Source organism: Xiphophorus maculatus, chromosome 21, assembly GCF_002775205.1.
Source record: "Xiphophorus maculatus strain JP 163 A chromosome 21, X_maculatus-5.0-male, whole genome shotgun sequence".
Lineage (NCBI taxonomy): Eukaryota > Metazoa > Chordata > Actinopteri > Cyprinodontiformes > Poeciliidae > Xiphophorus > Xiphophorus maculatus.
This window is the reverse complement of record NC_036463.1, coordinates 20396312-20411323: the sequence shown is the minus strand read 5'-3', so window position 1 is coordinate 20411323 and position 15012 is coordinate 20396312. Positions and strand designations below refer to the sequence as shown.

The window sequence follows — 15012 nt, the reverse complement described above, 5'->3', positions numbered from 1 at the left end:
TTTTGTAACTTGAGCGCCAGAACTATACAAATTGCTGTCAATTAAATTGAGTTTATTTTACAAATAGATATTATTATTATTATTAATTATCATCATCATTATTATTATTACAATTATTGCTCTACAAGTTCAATTTAAAATTCTGAATGATTAATAACAATACATATTTTTGAATGAACGGCGGCTCAAATGGCATCTTTTACAAACAACAAGCTACGTTGTTGCAAAGGTTCTGTTTTCTTCAGTCATATCGAGGAGCCGCGCTACTGGATGGTAAAATCATCCAATCACAAAGAGAACGTTCTTATCAAGCCCGCCTCGAACACATTTCAACCAATGAAAGCTCAAAGTGGGCGGCATCTGAAAGGAAAACCCGTCACAGCGCAGGTCTCAGATCAGCTCTCGGAGGAGGCTTATCTCCGGCCCAACATTGAGTTCAAATATGCGAACCGCTTCCAAGTCAGCGCGTTGGCGACAACACTTTCTCTGCCGTGGGACAGTAGGAACCGTCGAGGCGTAACATTTTAAAAGATTTTTGTCCGTGGTAGGCCGAACCGGGGATACAATAATGGAGTGCAGAGAAACAACCCGAGACTTTAAAAGTGGGGAATGAAGAAAGAGAACGCTACGATTTTCGAAGGAAACGCTGGAGTTGCAATACTGTGAAGAAGAAACCATTCAGCTGCGATACAAGTGAGTGGCTCACATGTTTATTGTTTTTTACTTCTGAGCTTATAATTGCAGTTGTCAGGACAGTGAAAGCAGCAGACTTTTCCTGTCATTAGAAAAAAAAAGAAGAAAGTTAGCCAACGTTGAAAGTTTTTGAATGTGAAGCATTGACTACGGCTCAATAATGACGTATGTGATTTTATTTGAGTGCTTGTGTGATGGGGAGGCTAAAATAATAGCATTTTATTCGCTACGAGGTGACCAAATACAGAACTTCTACTGCGTATAACACTTGGCTATGTGCAACAAGCACATATTTTGTTTCTCCACACAAAATATGTATTTGTTTTTCTTTATGAATTTAAACTATATAATAAAAAATAATAATAATAATAATACGACACAGGGATACTATCGTATAAAACACGTAATGTTAGTTTCCCCATGACACAGCGCTCCACTTCCACTCCCACACCCTTAGCGCGCAGTTCCTCCACTCCAGGAAGTGCATCGGGAGGGAAAACAGAGCCGTGGTGCCCTGTAGTGTCAAGTGTGGTGACAGGGAGCTTGTCACTGGCTGACGACAACAAGCCTCTGACCGGCCTTCCTCCTATAGGACACTCACTTGGTCAACTCCCACCGCACCCATCTACTTCTTCAAAAAGTTTCTTTGTTTTTGCTTGTTTTATGACACACACACACACGCACACACACGTGTTCAGGATAGCGGCATTCTCATTCTGCATCTGTTCACCTGAAGACAACCCATTTCAGCAGCGTCCTTGTTCCACCACACCTGATTCGAATGGGGAAACTGCCTTGTCAGCCTGATTCTCCAGAGGCCAGGTGTGTTCAGTGTTGTAATCAAGTCGACATGTCTTGCATGAAACGGGGCGTTGCAGATCGATAAACGTACCATTTGTCATTATAAAAATAATGCAATCTAAGTGCACTATCTGTATTCAAACCCGAGTTGATGGTTAACCTTGTGCTGTGACTGCTGGTCCTTTGAAGTGTGTTTCCATCAGCTTTAGACATCCAGACACCAACATTTCAGGAAGGAGCTTGTATGTGAGCATACGTTTTCCAATATTTGCACAGATTCTAAATTGGTTTTAGATCCAGGCTTTGACTTGGCCATTCAAACACAGGAATATAATTTCAACTAAACCACATAACTATATTTTCATGGTTTCCGACTGTTGTCTTTTGCAGCCTCTAACGCACATGTGTCAAACTCCAGTCCTCAAGGGCCGCTGTCCTGCAACTTTTAGATGTGCCTCTGCTGCACCACACCTGAATAGAATAATTAGGTCATTAGCAAGGCTGTGGAGAACTGATCTACACAAGGAGGAGGTAGTTAAGCCATTTCCTTCCAGCATTTCGTACCTGTGGCACATCTAAAAACTGCAGGACAGCGGCCCTCGAGGACTGGAGTTTGACACCCTTGCTCTAACGGGTTTAATTCCAGGTTTTGTCATGTATTTAGCTACAACCTTATTCCTACTCACTCTAACCGGCTTCCCTGTCTCTGCAAAAGAAACGCATCCCCAAAAGTGTGGTGCTGTTACTACAAAGTTGCATGGTGGGAATGGTTTTCTCAAGGTGACAATGTGAGTTTAGAGTTTGAATGTAGACCAAAATGTTGTTTTGTGGCCCCATATGACCAGAGCACCATCTTTCCCATGTTTGCTCTGTCCACAAAATGAGTGGACAGAGCAAAGCTTGTGACAAGCTTCAAACGTGAGTTCTGATCTGGATGGGAATTCAACAATGCATTCTTCTATAAAAGAGAGGGTTGTGGAATGTATCATTAAAGGTTTTCCTGTTGACACATTCTTTTACCTGAATGGATTTCTGTTGCCCGTCTTAGCTGCTTCTCTAATTGGCAGGTTTATCAGTTTAGGCTGACGGTCATAACTTGGGAGGTCTGCAATTATTCCATATGCTTAATGTTTGCAGATGGTGGACTAAACCTCTCCACAACTTTCGACCATGTCCGCTGTGCTCCTTGGTCATCATAATTCTGTTTATTCTCTAACAAACCTTAGGAATGGATTTTATTTAGGGCTATCTAAGCATAGCATTTAGCGTACACTACAAACGCATGCCAAAGTTTTTATTTAAGCAATTAAAACCCCATATTTTCTATGCACTACTTTGTCTCAGACTCTCACACAAAACATGTAGCCATTTGTGGTTGTAATGCAAGGGAATGTGGAAAAGTTGAAAGGATGTGAACACTTTTCTACAGTAGTGGGAACAACTCTGTGTTGCTGTGACTGTAGATGGTAACAAGAATACCTCGTTTCCACTGGTCCGGTCGGTGCAGTGCGCTGTTTGTCTGTTTCCATTGTAAAAGTGGTCCATACAACCGACCCGTTCGGCACCATTTCTGGGCCCCGTTAAGCTGTAGGTCCATGGGTCAATGGTACCGTTAGGGTGGCGCTACTGGCGTCACACAATACAGTCCATTGACTAGAGCACAAGAAATACCCATGTGCCACATGTTTCATTTCATTTTTCATTGTTAGGTGTTTGGTGGTACACCTGCCTGCCCACTGAGAGTCCAAATGGTGGTGAAATGCTCTCATGAATACGCCAGTCCATACTGAATCACACTAACCCATGCCATTCCACTCAATGGAAATGAAGCACCAGAACCTCATTTCAAACAAATATCTACACTGGTTGGTAAGAATGTCAGAAAGAAGAAGTATTTTCAGAAGTAGGAAAAATGTTTTTAAAAACTAAGTTGTACTGGATATATTGTTTTCTTGTCAGGTATGGCGTCCCAACAGCTCTGATTATATTTTTCAGTAAAGTAATTCCTAGGTGTCTTGGTACCTTGTTGGTGATTGTAAATACAGAGATGGAGTCCTGTCATGTATGTTTGAAAGCCTCTAAGGAAAAGAATGTGGAAGCCTTCATGTTTTAGCTGCTGTTCTGCTCTGACTGGGAGTAACCCAGATCTTCCTCTGGATCTTGACTAGAAAAAGGTGGGAGGCCTTTAGTCTGCATTCCAAGAGGGTAGAGAGAGTCTCCCAGGAGACTTTGATTGTAAGTACTTAAGTCAAGTTCATTCCTTGGGTCTGCCGGTGTAGTAAACACCCCAGCATCCTGGCATGGCTGTGATGATTTCATTAATCCTTTCACTTAATGAACAAGTTCACTAATGGCTGAGGGTGTTGAGCTGCAAAGGTTTACTGCCTAGAAATCAGCTTGCTGACTCTGACCTCTGTCTCAGCCTATGGCAAGAAAACACACACACTTATCTGTTGGATGTTTTTTTTTTTGTTCTCAGAGCACACAGTCCTAGAATATGTTGGGATAGGCAGGAGTCAGGATTGTTTGTGGCCCTGAAAAAACCCAGAGTAGGACAATGTACTCCTGCCCGTTGTCTGAACAGCTGAACAAATGTCTGAGCTTCGGTCCTGCATAGCTTTCATTCCCAGAATTTGGTTCCAGGTTTGGACAATCATTGCTTAGTGAAATAGGAGGTGTGTGAACTCAAAATTCTATCGCTGCAAGGATTAAGTTCACCCAGGCAACCTGCTGATGGAGTCAAATGCCTCCTGTCATTGCTACGTCCACGGTTATATTGATGAGAATAATCTGAGCACCCCTGCTGCAAAACTCATGGCAAGGGAATAAAGCTAAAAGTGGGCCTCCATAACTGCTTGTCAGCAGGAAAGCTATTTTCCTGGAGCTCAAGGGTGGGTGGGATTCAGTGCTATAAGACACCTAATCCAAGTATTAGTTTGGATCACTATCGGCTCACTACGAATCATGAGAAACTACCTTTGTTTGAAGAAAGAGGTTGATACGTTACACTTTAGAAGACTTTCATTCCATTTAAAGATTAATTTGTTTTACCAGAACCTTCTAATAAATTAAATTTCGATGTTAAATAATGTCATGAGAAGTAGGTAAAAGATTCTCTGATCTGCTGTCACTCTGGTGAAATGAAACCGTTTCTATAAGTTATGTTGCTGTCTCTTTGTGAGTCTTTAAGAGCTTTTCCAGCACCAGTGTGTGAGGGGTGTCTCTGAGATCTTAGTGAATTTTACTACTAGCCACGGCTAAACATGGCATCACATGAAATATGAATACCAGGAAGCTGCCACAGACGTTTATATAAAGTCTTAAATGAGACGCATGAAAACTTGTACTCTACGTTCACTTGACTGAAGCCCTGACTGTTGTTTTCTGGGACTGAACTGGCAAACTGTTTTGATAAGTTTATGAAGGCAAACTTTCAATGAGTCTAAGCTATGTTATTCAAGTCTGGTGCCGGAACAGTTTGGTTACTGGTATCTAGGTATACCAAGGTGTTCATAGTTATGTTTTTGTGCACTGCTAAAGTTTTTTATTGTACTTGCAGCTTAAAATCCTTTTGATGAGATGACTGGAGATTGCAGAGTAAAGTAAGACTCCTGTGTCCTTCAGCCACTCGTTGCACACGAGCCAGCTGAGAGGACACTGATGGACTGTTCCTTTCCTCACAAATACAATACAATTTTAGGTGGACTGGTGGTGGGACTTAATTCATATTTTTAATCGAGTTAATTACAGAGTCTGTACTCTCACATTTTAATCACTAACTGTATCAACACTGTAAGCCTTTTCCATTTCAAAAACTTTTTTTCTGCAAAATTGGTAAATTGTCATATTAGCTCACCAACAAAGATCTATTGTTTTTCATCTGTTATTTAGGTTATTCAACCATCAGATTGGATAAAAGTGCTCTTATACACCTTGTCATCTTTCATCTGTTTCAGGAACCCCTGATCATTCATGGAACTTCTTTGAAAAAATAGTTTTTTTAGAAATGTGGACGGTGACATTAGCATTTCGGACGTCTGTGCTTGCTGCAACATGTTTAGGACTGAGATAATATTTCAGCCTTGAATAGCTTTATGATGGGCTAACTCCTCTTTGCACAGCTTGCACACAGTAGTCTTTAGTTCCGTCAGAGCGTTTTTTGAAGCGAAAATTTACCCCAACTGTAAAACAAGACAAGCGGCTTTGTTCTCAATATCCGTTGTTTGCAGATGTTGCTTGTGCATCAGATTTATGGGTGCACCAGAAACACACAAATATGAAGGTTTAAAACAGAACTTTTGTATTGTAAAAAAAATTGTTTAAAGTTTTTTTTGACCTATTAAAATGTATGTAATTAACAGAAATAATGTGTTAAGGTCCCGGCCCTTAGCTGGATATTTTCTGGTTGTGGGAAACATGGATAGTCATTATGAAACTAAAGAAACTCCTCTCACTGTTTTAAAGCTACTGTTTGCCAGCTATGCAGCCGACTGCAGACTCTTGTCTACTATGTAGCTAAAGCACTTAACCAGCCCAAATCAACTTGTCATACTTGTTAGTCTATAAAGGAAAAAAAAAAACAGAAAAAGATGCAATATTCTGCATCATAAGCATTTAGAACCGTTATTCAATTAAAATTTTCCATTTAGCTTGGTTGTTCTAGTTCAGTAGAATGAACTTAATCACGTCAGTCCAACTGTGTTGGGTTAAGTCAGTTAATCTGTTGTTTTCCCCCCTTTTCATGGGCCTTTCCAATCCATTTATTTATCTATTCATCACACTATCCATTCATAATAACCATTATTCCCTATTGCTGCTAATCTCTGAGTCGACAGCAGACTTGGGAGCCTTCTGCTGCTCTGTGGATTCCAGATGGAGATTAAAATGATGGGCTTGTAAGGGTCTCTGTAAAGGTCACGGTTGAGGGTGACGGGCATCAGCAGTAGTGATGTTGTGTTGTTTTTGCCCCGGCCCACCCTGCAGAGGTGTAGGGTTGCTCCCAGGTTGACCCTAGCCTCGCAGTGCTGCGGTGGAATGAGCTCACCCAGCAGATGCTGGCTATCAGACACCAACTTTGGCAGCGTAGCAAAGTCCGGCTCGTATACATGAAACTGCTGCGCTCACTGTTAAGATATGCCGGCCTCCTGACTCACAGTAGGCTGTGTTTTCATGGAGAACGCCGTGGGACCGAATGAATGGCAGCAGCATGAATATAAGTGCTTGTTGTGGGGTGACCAGTCAGGCACCAAACCCTTGGAGAGAAGATTAGGCTATAATGTGTTACTGTGCTGGTCCTGACACGAATGTTCTCAAAGCGTGCTGTTCTTGTCTTGACAAAGGTTCATTACTGCTTTTAAGGCATGCAAAGTTAAGATGTGAAATGGGCCAGTAATGTCATATATTTCTTTACTTTTCTATAGAACCTCATTTGTTTTTAATTTCAAAATGAAAAGCGTTGCTGAAAGAAACGGGAATTAGTTTCTTCAAATTAAAAAACACCCAAATGCCCAACACAGCCTTCAACATAGTTTCCTAGGATTTCATCAATCTTTGAAGACTGTCAGTATGTATCAAATTTGTCAATAGACTACTACGTAGTTTTCATGGCTAACATCAAGCTTGTTTGTAAAATGCTGATTAATGCTTTTAGATCATGGCTCCTGGATGTTTCCAGTATGGCAGCGCTGTGAATAATTCAACATACTTGGGGCAAATGGAGTCAAAATAGCTCCAAAGTGTGTCCATGTTTGTTGCTCACACCAGTAATCACATCTGCTAATTAGTATGTTTGCAAAAATAACAGAAGTAGAACTGGAGTAGAGGTTTGGAAGATTTCCATTGTGACGTTTTTGGTAAAGTTAAAGCTGCCAGTCAGAATTATTTCTCTTCCAGGCATACAATCAAATAGTGCTGTAAATCTTTATTTTTAGTCTTTTCACTGTGAGTGGTTATATCAAGTTGTCTGTGTGTGAGTCATGGTATTTGAATGTGAAATAAACTAAACCCATTTTAGCAAGGTTAACATTGCTAACTGTGAACACAAGTCTTGGTAATAATTAGTGGATACAGAAAGGCTGCCAACCTCTCCAAATCTAGTATTTATTCAACAGACAAATGTAAAGACTGTAAAAGAATAAAAGAGAGCTGACTTGATGTAATACCATGAGCCATCTTGCTATCTGCTGAGGTCTGCTACAGAGCATTTCCATCCTTCCTCAGTTCAAAAGAATATCCTCAGGTTGGGTAAAAATGATATCCTTTGCCAGGTGACTCCTTTTCATGCCCACAAGTCGGGTACAAAATGACCAAATCAACAAACCTACTACCCTTGTTCAAAACGGTCAAAATGACCAGCACCTATTTAAGTCTAGCACTCTGCTGTAGCTTCCTGAATAAACAGCCAACATGCATCTATGACATTTTCATTTTTAAAAGGCTTCTTACAATTTGTATATTTTGTCTGACTTCATTTTAAAACACCATGATGATACTAAAGGAGTACTGTGTATGCTGCGAGCCACGTGGACTCTGCGCACACTGTCTATATGGTTGAGATTTCATAGTCAAGCGTACCAATCGCATACATTTTCCTCAAAATCCAAACCAAATTGATATCGCAGTATTAGATGATCTAGTTGGGTGTCTGTCCCTGTTTCGTCTCCACCAGAGCAACCAATAAACGAACACAAAGTAGCAAAGTGGCACAAAGTAGCAGTTTGGCTGTTGTGCGCCCTTATGACTGCTTGTACCCATTCTCAATATTATTGCATACAAGGCAGTTCGATGCGACATCGAGTACATGCAAACAGTTGTAGAAATGTATTTTTGGGGGTTACATGTCCGGAGAATGTCCACTTTGAGTACATCCTCTGGATGAATTATGACCAAGTATGTGGAGGATGTTAAAACGGCCAACTTCAAGTGATTTTCCAGTATTAAAAACTTCCACACCAAAGAGGGTTGGTTGTTGTCTGTGCAGCCTCGTAGCAGGTTTGTTTGAGCCATTGGAAATAGATCTGGTTTTGGAGTTTCTGACCAGCCAGTCACTAGTGAGACCCACTCAAGCTGAAAATGGTCAATTCTGGACAACAACCATCTTTTTGGTGCATATGTGAAGCTTGAAAAATTTAAGTTGAGGACCAAAATATCTCTTTTTATTCCATCCACCTGACTTAATTTCTTATTGTTTGCATCATCTATGGATCTATTTGGGGTTCTTGTCCTGTCAGTGATTAGCATATAGCTCTCCATTAATGGTCCAGCAGGTTACAGAATCTTTTCGCTTGTGTTGACATTCAGAGTACTTCTCCGCTACCTGACCCATGTTTTCCATCCCTGCCTTGATCTTTATAGGTGACAGCAATTTGAACACAAGATCCAGACTGTAATTTATGAAAGGGTAATTTAAGCTGACTTGCGGTTTATTGACAGATTCATGCCAACACCATCTGCCTTTTGCATGTGACTGAGCGCTGCAAATTACAGAGGTCACAATATTTTCATGACACGTTCTTGTGCTGAGGTTTTGAACAACTTTTTGTCCTTTTCCAATTCAGACTCTTGTTACTTTTCTCATCACTCTGCTGCGTTCCCACTTTGACCAGCATCCGTCAGCTACACTCCCTTTCATTCCATGACTTCCTTTGGCTTTGGATATGTTTCTGTTTTTTGAGGAAAAAAGTATTTACAACACAAAACCAATGCTTTTAGGAGATTTTGCTTGTAACTTGGTAATGTACCATGGATATGTTCTCAATAGACCCATTCTTGTGAAATGAATCATTTGATGTTTCAGTTTGGCACATTAGACCAAGGAGGATTTGCCCTTTTCTTATTAGTTGGCAAGGAGTGTTTTTACACAACATTCCAGTTTTTTTTAAGAGCAAGTCCTGTGTCAATGTGGGACTTCCTGCTTGTTGCTATGCCTCCGGTCACCACCTCATTCCTCCACAGCCACACAGGCTGCATGTTCATCTGTCTTTGACTACTCAACCCCTTCATTTGACTGTCCACTTGCTTATGAAATATGAAAATCTTTTTTGGTGGTTGAAAAGAGGCCTGCGTTTGGATGTGAATACATGCTTTTGCCGTTTGGTGCTAAAAGCAAGTTGTTGAGCATGCATGAATATGCTTGGATATTGATCTGCCTGCCTGGCATCCATTCATCTTTAGATCACCAGATAAAGCTGTGCATGTATTCCCTTGTTGCTGCTGAGTGAAATTAGGGCAACTGGGGAACAAATACCACTTTAAAAATGCTGTCTTGTTTCATTTATGGCTAAGTTCCTCCAAACAGTGGAAAACTGGGGTTTACATTTTTTAGTAAAACACCTTAATTTTTTTCTTTATCAATACAAACAATACTTCCTTTGTCAACCAGGTAGTTTTGCTAGGCTATGCTAACCTGGTTTTCCAGCTTGGCACCAAAGTTTGCCTTCGTACAGTGAAGACATATAACCAACACGTGTGCTCGGCATATTTGGAACCCAACTTTGCCACAGATGTAATTTGGCATTTGCCCTATAGTTGAAAGGCATTCTAAAATTCAAAACAGCTGTAATCTCCTGCATATTTTAGGGTGTAACGGACATCTGTGGCGTAGTCACCCGTAGCTCACCACTAATTGCCAAGTAACCTTATGTTGGTGCCTCTTAAGCTCGGGTCAGATTAAAGTGTTTTATTTTTAACTTGCTTGGCTTTGTCGGTCCTTGATAACATAAGGCAGATGGCGCTCATGCAGAGATCTAGTGTGCTCCATTGAGAGGTGGTTAGAACCACTTTAGATTTGAATAGAGTTTGAATAGATGTGCAGGGTGGAGTTGGGGCTGAGTTTGAAGGTTCAGTGGGTCACACGGTTTCTTTAGTGGCTCATTGTTCAATACAGTGAGGAGAGTGAAGAGCTGCTGCTTTAACATGGTGTTATGTTGCAACCACACAGAATATAGAGCCATACAACTTCAGTTATTACTGAAGACTACCCCTAACATTAAGGTGTGATTTCTTTTTATGAATTAAATGAGATTATTGCTGCTGTATATTTATTAAAAACAAAGCTTAGTTTCTTAGCTTTCCTGTTTCAGTGTTGGCAATCAGAATGTTTCTGTTTTTCTACGTCCCCAGTTTCCTCTCTGTTTCCGGGGTCATCAGAAGTAGAAAAGGGGGAAAAAAAACAACCCTCAAAACAAATCAGTTCTTTCTTTGTGCGTTTTGAAGTCGTTCTCATGCTAATCGGACTGACCATCAGCAGCTTCTCATTCAGAGAAAGACGGATACAAAGGGAAGTGACTGAGATGGACCGCGGTGAAGGGAGGAGATTAAGGGGGGTTGCATGGAGGATGACTGGACCGTTTGGCATTCGGTGAACAGAGAAGTATTGTGTGCCAAAAGGTTATGAAAAAACAGAGTGATTTTATATGCATGTAAAAAATTTTTATTTTTTTTTACAGAATGAAAATAACGTAAACATTCTTGGATATTAGGGTTACATTACTGAACATAGATCTGGGAAATCCTTCCTTGCTTATATGGTGCTGTGGACTTGTAAAGGATATTCACAATATCTGTAACTCACTGAAGTTATTAAAGTTTCTAACTTGTTGACCTTCTTTTTTAAAATTAAGATGCAAAATACCAAGTAGTGTAATGGAAAGTCTGACAGAATGCTGCTGTTCACGCCTGAGTGTATTTGCTTACTTAGCATTTCTTTAGTTTCCTCTATGTTTTCATTCACATGGATGGTAGCAGTTTGTACTGTAGTGCAAGTTGCTTCACTATTTTATTTTATTTTTTCCATCGGTTTCTCATTTAATCGTAACTGCTATGCTTGAGCAGTGGTGCCTGATAAGGCTTGAAAAATGATTTACCTTTCCCTGCTGACTTGGAGAACTGCAAGTGTTTATAGGGGGTCATAAAGTTCTAGAGCTCTGAGAATTTTTGTGAGTTGCTTTGTGTGTCGATTCCCAAAATAATTATTTAGCCAACGTTGGTGTGTATTCAGTCATCACAGAGCATTCACTGGTCACCAGGCAGCATTTTTTTCCATCATCATATTCCCTCTCTGAGTAAAGATAGTAGCCAGGTACTCCTCCACTAATCCCTGCAGTTATCAGGGGATTTTTAATGTGAAGCTGAGGTCATTTCCAAGAATCATCTCTTGGAATTTTCAAAATATTTCTGTTTTGCAGGAATGTCTACTCCCATTTTCACTCCAAGCTGTTGGAACTTTGGATTGAAGTTGTGTTTTTGTCGGGGTTTTGTTCTTCATAAAGTTGGAAAGTTTCCTGATCTTTGAATTCCACTCTGATTTTTAAATGGCTTTAGTTCTTTATCATCGTGGAAAGTTAATCAACCTGGCAGTTCCAGTCAGATTTGTGCAGTCGCTTATTTCACAACATGTCTAAATGTGGTTTGAAAATCCTAGTCTTCTGTGGTCAAGTCATAAGATGGCACAACAGCAAGGCTCAGTTTTAAAGGTGACTGATTACGTATTCTTGAACAGGTTAGGATATGTCTATGGGCGATACAAAAAATTGTTCATTACATTTTTTACACAAAATCATTCTTGGATAATTCGATTTCAGTCTGCTCAGTTCTACCTACTTTGAGCTCCTTTCAGAATGAGCTGTTTTAGAGCCTCTTGTCACTTTAAATTCAAATAAACTGCTGCAGCCCACACTCCCCCAACTCAACTCAGAATGGCTACAAACAGATGCGCAATTACCAGCTGACCAAATGTACTGAAGCTCTGCTTAGGTTGATTGCTAATGGGCAATGCGTTGCTGGGGTTGCTAGGTAACAGGCTTTGCTTCATTGGGGTCGCTGGATGATGGGCAGTACCTTCTGATTTGTGATGTTGCGTTCAGAAGGTAACTGAAAATTTCCAGACACACAAAAAAAACATTATCTAAGTGTGTAGACAGCTGACAGCGCAAGTCTCGGCAAGACTTGCGCTGTCATTTAGATTTCAGCTAAATCAGAGCATCTGCTGTATTTAGTGACATTTAATAGCATTCCTTAATGCAAAATCAAGCATGAAGCATCAGTCAGTGTTGCATCACATCCTCAAATGTTCAAATACAGTTTCTAAGCCCAACATGAATAGTTCTACTGTAGATAGGAGAAAGAGGAGAAAACATAAAACAGATGAAAGGTAAGGGTAAATCATCAGTCCTCCCCATTGATTTTCTTTGAGACTAAAACAAGAGATTGCTTTGCACTTTATAATCCATTGTTAGTACTTATTTGAACAGAATCGCTTGAAGTTTAGGGCTGTACACTTGAATCAAAACCAGCTCTGGATGAGTTCTTGCTTGCAGTATTTGGGCAGACTGAGACTCTGCTTAAATTCAGAATGAGAATAAGGACCAGAAGTATTAGCGGAGATTTTAGTTAAGGTGATACTTCCTCCAGCTGGGAATTCCAGCAATAACATTAACTTCTTGCCATAAACCAACTGGGTGTTGTTGTTTTTTTTAAGCACTTGTGTTTTCTATTTTTTATTTTTTAGAAGCAGCAGAAATCCAAATGGAAGTACAATAAATATGCAAAATTTAAATTTTAAGTCATGTCAGTACAATAATCTGTAATATTTCACAGAACTTATTGGGGGTGGGGGGCAAGGAGAGGATTAACCAGAGAAGCAGCTTAGGGTCCCATTGTAACTCTGGAAGGGCTGCAGAGATTCACTGCTCAGGTGGAGGAATCTGGTAAAAAGACAACAGCAAGAAGCAAACCAAAACTGAAGGTTTGATTTGAATTTAGCCCCAAGTCAGCCAGAGAAATAATTTGGTAATAGAAATCTTAATATAACCAATCATCCTGAACACACTTTGGTAAAACATAGAGGTGGCAGCATCATGTTCTGTGGTTGTTTGTCTTTACTAGAGAGAAGAAAGCTGTTCAGAATATGCTTTCCCCCACTCCCCACTCTTGTTCTTATTCTTTTCCCTTTGTCTGAGTGTCTTGTAACCCACCGGACTCAGATTTCAGGGACAAAGCAGCAGGGTGACGTGAGCCAAGCCGTGGTAGTAGAACGAGATACCGTTTTGCTCTAGTGGAGGAGGAAGTGCTGGCCGCATGTCACCGTGTGTGTGGAATGCACAGAAGAGCAGAGACGAGGGCACTACAGAGTGAACGAAGGAGGCAGGGACGGTTCGCACAGCGGTCTCTCTGTGCGATTACGGAGGTGCCGACAGGTGCTGCTCAGCTTCTCAGAGAGGCTGTTGTAGACAAATGGGGATTATTATTGACCTGAAAATGTCTCACAGTTCATGAAACTCTCCACTGTGGTAGACCTGACAAAGCAGGGAACAAATAACTGAAAGAAACGGTAACTAATTACTTCAACAACAGGAAAGCTGAATGGAAGGTCTGAATAGCCAAGCAGATTTACCGACATTGTTGACTCTGCGGTAGAGCTCCATAATGACCCTTTTCAGCACTTTGATAACAGTTACCTACTGAAAGGCTGGTATTTAAATGGGGTGTGTTAAATTTAGAGTTCAGGGCACCGCTCTTAATACTCAATTGAGGCATTGTTCTTCCCTCTTCATGCCTCCTTCCCCTCCTTCCTAGCAACCTATGCCAAGTGAGGTACCAGGAAATGGGGCTACACCCAACCATGTTTCCAGACAACGGTCCAATATGTTCACACGTTGCCTTACACGGCGAAGGAATGCGTTAATTAGTCGATCTAACTAAGAGTAGGAAAAGTAACCCAGCTAACAGGCTTTCCCATGTGATCCACTTACTCTTTAACCCTTCCTCAGGTGTGTTTAACCTGCACAAATTCCCAGCTGGAGGAAGCGTCACTTTAACTAAAATCTCCACTAATACCTCTGGTTCTCATTCTCTTTCTAAATTTAAGCAGCGTCTCAGTCTGCCCAATTACTGCAGGCAAGAATCCATCCAGAGCTGGGTTTGATTTCAGTGTACAGCCCTAAACTTCAAGTGAATCTGTTCAAATAAGAACTAACAATGGATTATGAAGCAATCTCTGTTTTTTGTCTCAAAGAAAATCAATAGAGAGCTTGGTGATGTAGAGATGCATATCTATCTTACCTTTCATCATTTTATTCTTTGCCTTAAGTTTTTGTTTCATCTTTCTTTTGTCTTAAGTACTATGGATGTTGGATTTAGAAACCGCATATGAACATTTGAGGTTGTGATGCAACACTGACTGATGCTTCATGTTTGATCTTGCGTTAAGGAATGATATTAAATGGCACTAAATACAGCAGATGCTTTGATTTAGCCGAAATAGAGTCTTGCTCAGACTTGCATTGTCAGCTATCCACACACTTAGTTTATTACTTATCTAAGAATGTTCAGTCACATGGGAACTGACACATCGCACTTAATCCCAACATCATTTCATCTTTTAGCTTCCACCCTGTTACCGGACTCTGAACTGCCTGAAGCTCTAACCAGGCCAAAGCCTCCCTGCAGAGTCCTGATCATTGCTCATTACAGGGCATATTTACATTTCTTGTTAGTTTATGTTGCTACGAGGGGTGATCA

At 40.6% G+C, this 15012-nt stretch overlaps 1 protein-coding gene across 6 annotated transcripts in view; it reads left to right on the top strand.

Moving 5' to 3' along the window:
- Positions 1-413: 413 nt before the first annotated feature.
- mpp7 (membrane palmitoylated protein 7) overlaps positions 414-15012 on the top strand; it is an 84574-nt gene continuing 69975 nt past the window's right edge. For all 6 annotated transcript variants that reach the window (XM_023326351.1, XM_023326346.1, XM_023326349.1 and 3 more), the window contains exon 1: positions 414-693. The gene's annotated coding sequence lies outside the window, so the exon portion shown is untranslated. The remainder of the gene's footprint in view (positions 694-15012) is intronic.